Source organism: Macaca thibetana, chromosome 12 (assembly GCF_024542745.1).
Source record: "Macaca thibetana thibetana isolate TM-01 chromosome 12, ASM2454274v1, whole genome shotgun sequence".
Taxonomy (NCBI): domain Eukaryota; kingdom Metazoa; phylum Chordata; class Mammalia; order Primates; family Cercopithecidae; genus Macaca; species Macaca thibetana.
Window position 1 is genome coordinate 38780209 of NC_065589.1, and position 8024 is coordinate 38788232.

Consider the following 8024-nt stretch of genomic DNA (forward strand, 5'->3'; position numbering starts at 1 on the left):
CATTGAAAGTTAAGGTGACTTATCCAATCACCCGTAGGAAGTGGCAGAGACAGCATTTGAAGCCAGTGATACTCTTTATCACTATGCTAAAGCAAAGATTTTGAAGTCCAAGATAACTGGATTTGCCTCCTAGCATGAGGACTTGCTTACTGTTTACCTGGGGCTCAAAGCCCAATGTCCTCCAGATAATGGCATCTTCTTCTCAAGATTATTGAAAGGATTAAATGAGATAATGCATGTAGCATGTATAAAAGGCCTATTGTAACAGAATGCCACTCAATAAATAGTCCTTTCTAATTATATAGGGTCACTGAGAAGACAGAGGTGCAATTTACTGGAATAAATAACAGGAAGAGCAGGTAAGAAAGTGAAATGACAGCTTTCATTTGGGTATGTTGAGTTTATGGCATCCATGGAAAGCAGTTGCCAATAGGATTCTGGAGCACAGGAAGAGACATTAGTTTAGGCAACCATGAAGCCACTGATGAAAATGTCACAGGCCAAGTCACAAAAGGAGCATTCTCTAAACATTTGTTAAATGAGTGGTAAATGAATGAAAGCAGTTTAACATAAGAAGAGATGAGGGTTGTAATTAGAACCTTCAAAGACGTCTTACTAGATACCTTAATTATGCTTTTATGAAACTAATTCTGTCATAGCAAGAAAATTCAAATGGTTGTTAAAAAAAAAAAAAAAAGCCGGGTAAAAGAATCTTGGTGAGAAGATATATTCACATATACCACCCCACAGATTACTTGATAATTATAATAGGGAAAAGATCATTGATAAATCTAGCAGATACTGCCTTAACCAAGTGATCCCAACTGAAGATTACCATGATGGAGTGTTCTGACATAGGGTACCTCCAGATACAATACACTGAGAAGGACACAACAACTTTGTGTAGTTATTGCCAAAATTGTTTTAACTGAATCTAAGCATGAAGAAATAATCAGACAAATCCATATTCTGCAAAATAACTGGCCTAGATTCTTCAAAAATGTTAATATCACAAAAGATTAAAAAGAGAAAAGCCTGGAAAACCACTCTAGATTGAAGGAGAAAATAGAGACATGACAACAGAATTTAATGTGTGATTCTTGCTTGAAAAAAATAATACAAAGCAGATTACTGAGACACTGGGGGAAATTTGAATATAGCCTATATTTCATAATAGCATTGCCTTAATGTTAAATTTCCTGAATGTGATCATTGTACTGGGGTTATGTAGGGAACCATCCTTGTTTATAGATAATACTCAGGTATTCGAGGTTTAAGTGTCAGAATGTCAGCAAGTACTCTCAGATGGTTCAGCAAAAATATGCATCTATGTTAGCAGAGAAAGGTAAAAAGAATTAAACAACAGTGATGAAATGTTAACAATTGGTGAATCTAGGTGAAGAATATGTGTGTGTTCATGGTACTATTCTTACAAATTCTTTGTAAATTTGAAGTTTTTCAAAAAAATGGAAGTAAAAATTATAAGGCCAACTATTTATATTATTAATAATATGGTAGGCAATAAACAATAGATGAGCAAACTGAAATGTAGAGAGGAAAAGTGACTTGCTGAAGGTGATTCTCCTCCTGCTTTCCTCAGATCCAAGCTCCACCTGGGACAGACCCCTGTAGACAACGTCTCTCCTTAGTTCCCTGTCAGGGTGTCTTCTGAGGGCTTAACATTGGAAGTTCCCAGCAGATCAGAAAGTACAAGGTGGAAGTCCAGGTCTTTCTTCCCTGCCCTCTTCCAGATTCAGGGCCATGTATCTGGTAGTAACAGTACCTCTCCACAAGTACAGCTCTTGTTTGGTGGCCCCTGTTCTATGATGCCAGTTCTCACTCTTACCTCCCCTGGTCCTTTCCATCCTAGGGGTGCTATCAGCTTCCACTGTTGTTAGTGTTTGGGTGCATTACCAACCTCCACTCCTAATGCTTTTTAATATTTCTCAAAGTAGTTCTTTCATTGAATCTCTTATTTGAACCCCCTGTTTCCTGTTGAGACCCTCCTCAATCCAGTGTTACATTTGGTATGTGGCAAAAACTGGACTGAAATCTTCGTCTTCTCATTCCCATTCAGTACTTATTTTTCCCCAGTTATCTTATGTACAGTAATAACATGTTGTATCATATAGGTTTGTATTTATTATAGTCAATCATGTGCAATTCTGTCTTCCTCCAAATTCTATTTCCACAGCACTTACATCCTCAACACACACAAAGCACCTAATCAAGGCCTCCTTTGTACCTAACAGATAATAGAGAATTTCTGCATTTCAGTTTAGATCTCAAGTGTTTTTATTTCTCCAGCATCTCGTTTCCAGCTCTGGGGAAAGTGCTAATCAATAAGCACACAATCATAGGCCTGATAGGCACTAATGAGCCCAGCAGAGTGATTAAAAGCATGGCTGGAGTCAGACAGACATGAGTTCAAGTCCTGGCTCTGCTGCTTCTGGATATGTGATCTTGGATGACATTTTTTAACTTCTCTGATCCTCAGCTTCCTCATCTGTAAAACATGGGTAATTTACAGGAACTATCTTATATCATTATTGTGATGATTCATTGAGCCTATACCAAGAAGTTATTGAACACTGTGCCTATAATATACTATGTTCTCAGGAAAAATTAGCTTACATATTAAACACAGAGAAAGCTATGGAATTTAAATTTCAGCTGTTATATAAATCCTCTTTCATTATCATTTCTGCTGAATAGATGGTATTTTAGATTACAATCAGATACTAATTATTCTAATACTCACATATTTAATTTCTGCCCTGTCAGTATTTCCGTGAGTATCTGGAACCAAACAACTTATTATTTTTTACCTGATTGAGTCTAAAAACTCACAACTCTACACATAATCTAAGAATTATGTATTATAAGCTCTCAATTATTCAGTGGCCGAATATTCAAATGTCTAAGGGTAGACATCCTTGGATATTTTCATTTCAGGTTAGGAAGGGGAAAGTCAATTTGCTAATTATTTTTACCACTCCAATTATAAAAGAAAAAAAGGTGGGGGGGTTGGTGGTAAAGGAAATGAAAATAATCGGCTAAAATTAGGACTTGGGGATTCACTGTGATTTCATTTATACTCACTATCTTCTTATATCCTAATAGCTTGAGTAAACCCCAGATTGGTTTTGTAGTACTCTTAGTGGTTACTGGGTTTGAAAGATCTCTCAAGATTTGCATAATTCACAGTGGTGCCTATGGTGAAGTATCTTCAGAATTCCAAATGAGGTAGAGTTTGAAGAGTAACTGGGTTGTTTACTTAATTGTAAAATTCCTCAGTTTGTACAGCTCATTCTGAACTTAATTCAACTTTTCAGATTTTTGAACCTTTTTTTCCCTAAACCTCCTCCAATTATCCTTTACCCAACTAGTACACCAAAAAAAAAAAAAAAAAAAAATCAACTTTTTATTGAAAGATTTGCACCTGGCATCGACTGTGGTACCTACTGCAAAACATCCTTTGCTTGACGGTTTCGGATGTAATGGGAAGAATGAAAAGTCTAATATTTGCATAGGGTGCAGTTTCAGGACATCCCATTACGTTGAACCTATAATCATGCCTAATTAAGGTTATATACTCTGTGTGTTTGTGCTAATTAGCTCATCACACAGAGCTCCTTTCAAAATCGACTTCAAAGGAAAAAGAAAATCATCTACCAAAGTAAGTGACTGCTGAAGAAGAATCTATCAATCATCTCACTTAAAAGAGAATTAAAGAGAAAGGAAATGATATGCAAAGTGACTGGAAAGAAATTTTAGCTTCATTACCATTAAAGGGTGAAAATATGGGCTGGGCAAGAACCCACTTAAATAAATGTGGTAGATTAATTTTCAGTCCCTAGGAAACTATAATCCATTTCATAAAATTAGGTAAAAAATGGATGCTTCTGAGCTGTGGACTTTGTCAGTCCTTTTGTGGGGAAACAGAGTAGGTTCCTGCTGGCTTTTCAGTTTACATTGTGAACAGGGTTGTCAGGGAAGCAAAGTTTTATTTGCTGATTTGGATGACAATGAAATGCAGAGCCTGCTTCAGTTGAAGGGCAATCTTCGCCTGTCACAGATTTAATTATATAGAAATGAAAACAAATATTTTTGAATGAATAAATTTTTTTTATTATTATTTTTTTGAGACAGAGTCTCTCTCTGTCGCCCAAGCTGGAGTGCAGTGGCGCAATCTCGGCTCACTGCAAGCTCTGCCTCCCGGGTTCACACCATTCTCCTGACTCAACCTCCTGAGTAGCTGGGACTACAGGTACCTGCCACCATGCACGGCTAATTTTCTTTCTTTTTTTTTTTTTTTTTTTTTTTGTATTTTTAGTAGAGACAGGGTTTCACCATGTTAGCCAGGATGGTCTCAATCTCCTGACCTCATGATCCACCGGCCTCGGCCTCCCAAAGTGCTGGGATTACAGGCGTAAGCCACCGCGCCCTGCCTGAATGAATAAATAATAAGTCGGCTGGGCACGGTGGCTCATACCTGTAATCCCAACACTTTGGGAGGCTGAGGCGGGTGGATCACTTGAGGTCCGGAGTTTGAGACCAGCCTGCCCAACATGGTGAAACCTCATCACTACTAAAACTACAAAAATTAGCTGGGCATGGTGGTGCGTGGCTGTAGTCCTAGCTACTCAGGAGGCTGAGGCATGAGAATTGCTGAACCCAGGAGGCAGAGGTTGCAGTGAGCTGAGATCATACCACTGCACTCCATCCTGGGCAACAGAGCGAGACTGTCTCAAAAAATAATATTAATAATATGTTAACTGTGGTCACAGAGCAATTTGTACAGGGAATCTGTGTTCTAATTGCCTAAGCTCCTTACTTTATATGATTACATCTTTTGAATATCTTATCTCCACTCATGGATAATGTTGTTATTATATTTTGAATTTTAGACATTATCATCTCTGATTGTCTGTCAATGTCCTTAGCGTCTCCCTCCTAAAAGTAAAATTAAAGTTGGATGTTGTCTTTTTTCTTAATCCCTCAGCCTTGTTGCAACACAGCCAGCCATAAATAAATTTAGGTAAGTGGCTTTATCAAAAGCCAAAAATAGATGTTTTCAAAAATAGGTAACCTTCTTTTTTACAGATCAGGAAACTGATATCGAGAAGGTAATTGACTTGCCCAGGGTCACATATTCAGATCTTATTCTTTCATTGTCAAGTAGAAATAAACAGAAAGGGAAGGGTAAATAGTCCCATATTTGACCCACAACACCCTCCCCGCAACATACCCCACCTGAATGGTACATTCAGGAGTGTACCTGATTTCTATTTAGAACAAGCTGAGATTACCCAGTACCATTTCCATTTTACAAAAGAAGAAACTTCACAAATCACTAATGTTTTCTTGCCTTAGTGCAAGGAGAGGGAAATCTTGGACTTGGACTACAAATCGTCTTTAATGCTGAATGAACCACCCACCTACACCCCAAAAGTTGCTAGTTATCTATAAATAGTAACATTGGAAGTACCAAACATTTGATGGAACCCATTTCTTGCATGATATTTGTGGGTGATAAAATCTCAACCTCGAGCACTTATTTCAGTTTCTTGGTTACAGAGACATTGCTTTCATATTTTGAGCTGTGTTATTTTGGGCCCTGCTGCAACTGCCACATTTCAATGACGCCAGGCCTTGACCCTCTTCATACTTCCAGTTCATAGGAAATGGTTATGCCCAAACCTCGAGTACAGAAAATATAGAAAAAGAGTACCTATACTGTTTACAGTGTGAGTGACAGCAGCTGTGATGGTGGAAAAGGGTGTGTTAGGTGACAAAAAATACAGGGTGTTTGCACAGCCTGTGGCAGGCATTGACTCCTAGAGCTAGAAGAAATGTTAGTGAGTTCTGCTGTCTCATTTTAAAGAGAGAACATGAAGGCCCAGGAAGGTGAAATGATTTACCCAAATCACTCACACAGCCTGCTGGTGGCGGAACCAAGATGAGAATCCAAGGGCTCTTGACGCTAGTGTGATTTTCTTCTCACCGCCTTTACCATCATTCATCATCTTCCCCAGAACCTCTTGAACTGACATGGCTTCTGGCTCTAGTTTTCTGCCCAGTTTGCAAATTCAAACCCAGCCCCACCAAACTTCCTGCTAGGTCTTGGGTACCCACAAACACAAATCAGCAAATCATTTAAGTAAAAAAACATACACATATGGTCTCATAGCAGCATTAATCACAACAGCCAAAGTGGAAACATCCCAAGTGTCCATCAACTGATGAACGGATAAACAAAATGTGCTCTATCTACACCACGGAATATTATTCAGCCATAAAAAGGAATGAAGGTGCATGCTACAACGTAGGTAAACTTTGAAAACCTTATGCTGAGTGAAAGAAGCCAGACACAAAAGGACACGTATTGTACGATTCCACTTATATGAAATATCCAGAATAAGCAAGTCTGTAGAGCCAGAAAACAGATTACTGATTGCTAGGGGATGTGAGAAGGGAGAATGGGGAATGACTGCTTGATGGTGTGAGATTTTCTTTTTGGGTAATGAAAACACTCTGGAGCAGCACGGTGGTAACTGTTACATGATGTCGTGAATATACTAAATGCCACTGAATTGTACACTTTGAAATGGTTAAAACAGTAAATTTTATGTTATGTGCACTTTACCACACACACAAAAAAATACAGTCATATCGACAGATTCTATAGGCATTCACCATCTCAGAAGGCACACCATTGGTCTTACAGTATTATTGGCCATATGTTTTGTTCTTCTCTGAATGTAATCTGGCCAAATCTGAAGCCACCTTCCACTTTTTTCCAAGTGTCAAAAGAATGAACTGATGGACACATCCTTCATGAGGCAAGGAGAAAAGATTCTGGTTATTTCTCACTACCTGCAATTCTGATCCCACATCACACTGAACCATCATCAGCCAGAATCTGAGACGTGGATCACTGGCTCTGCCCTCTCCTGGGCACAATTTTCTAACAGGTTACTCAGCTGTGAACTATCTAAATGAGATGGAGGGAAGCCATGTTAGAAAACGTTGGCCCAATGAACTGTATTATTCCGGTGTGCTTTAGGAGAATATGATTTAGAAGGAGCTGGTTACATTAAGCAGCTTTCCTTAGCAGGCCCCGTTTCATAGATTATGTTCTAAGAGGAAAATCTCTGGCCCAACACTGCAGCCATGAGGAAGAAACTAAATAATTGCATTTACATGGTCACATCAGGACCTGTTGAGGGCAATAAGAATAATGCACTGTAATTAAAACCAAAGCTCTTTGGTTTTTGTCTGGCACATGCATAGAGCTCAGTTTCTGTATGCACCTGATAGGACCATGTCATGGCAATGACATTGTCTGCTTAGAAATCCATTGCTTATATTTTTGTTATTTCTCAACATTATTTAGATTCAGTCTGATCACATAAAGTTCTTGCCACATGCAAAGTTTGAACTTTGTAGTTCTGGACATTTCTGTTCCATTGGTTAAGAAATGCTGACAAGTAGAAAACGCTAGAAACATGTGTTTCCTGTGCTCTTAAAATATAAGCAGATCAAGAAGCTTCCATCAAATGCATCTCCTGCATTTCATCCTTTGGATAAGATAGACAGTTGTGAGCATAAGAACAAGTAAGTTTATCTGGAATTTTAAGCTAACAAAAAAAAAGAGCTAAAGGAAGTTATGATATTTAAAAATTAAATGTTTGTCACTTGAATTTATTATCCAGATTCATAGGATAAATTCGGTAAGCAAGTTCATGATCATGTTGCCAAATAAAGGCAGTTCTTTTTCTCATCATTTGTAATCACTATTTCCATTTGAGAAAATAGATCACTTCCAAATTATCTGAATCTCTCTCCAAATAACCAGGCTTTTTTTTTTCTTTTACTTTAACAACATACAATGTCTATGTCAGTGAATGCCATTTGTACAATCTGAATATACTCACTGACTTCAGTATCTCCTGTAGCAAAGAAAAACTGAAAAAAAATAAATGATATCCTTAAGATTTTTATTTTGGGTACCCACAAAC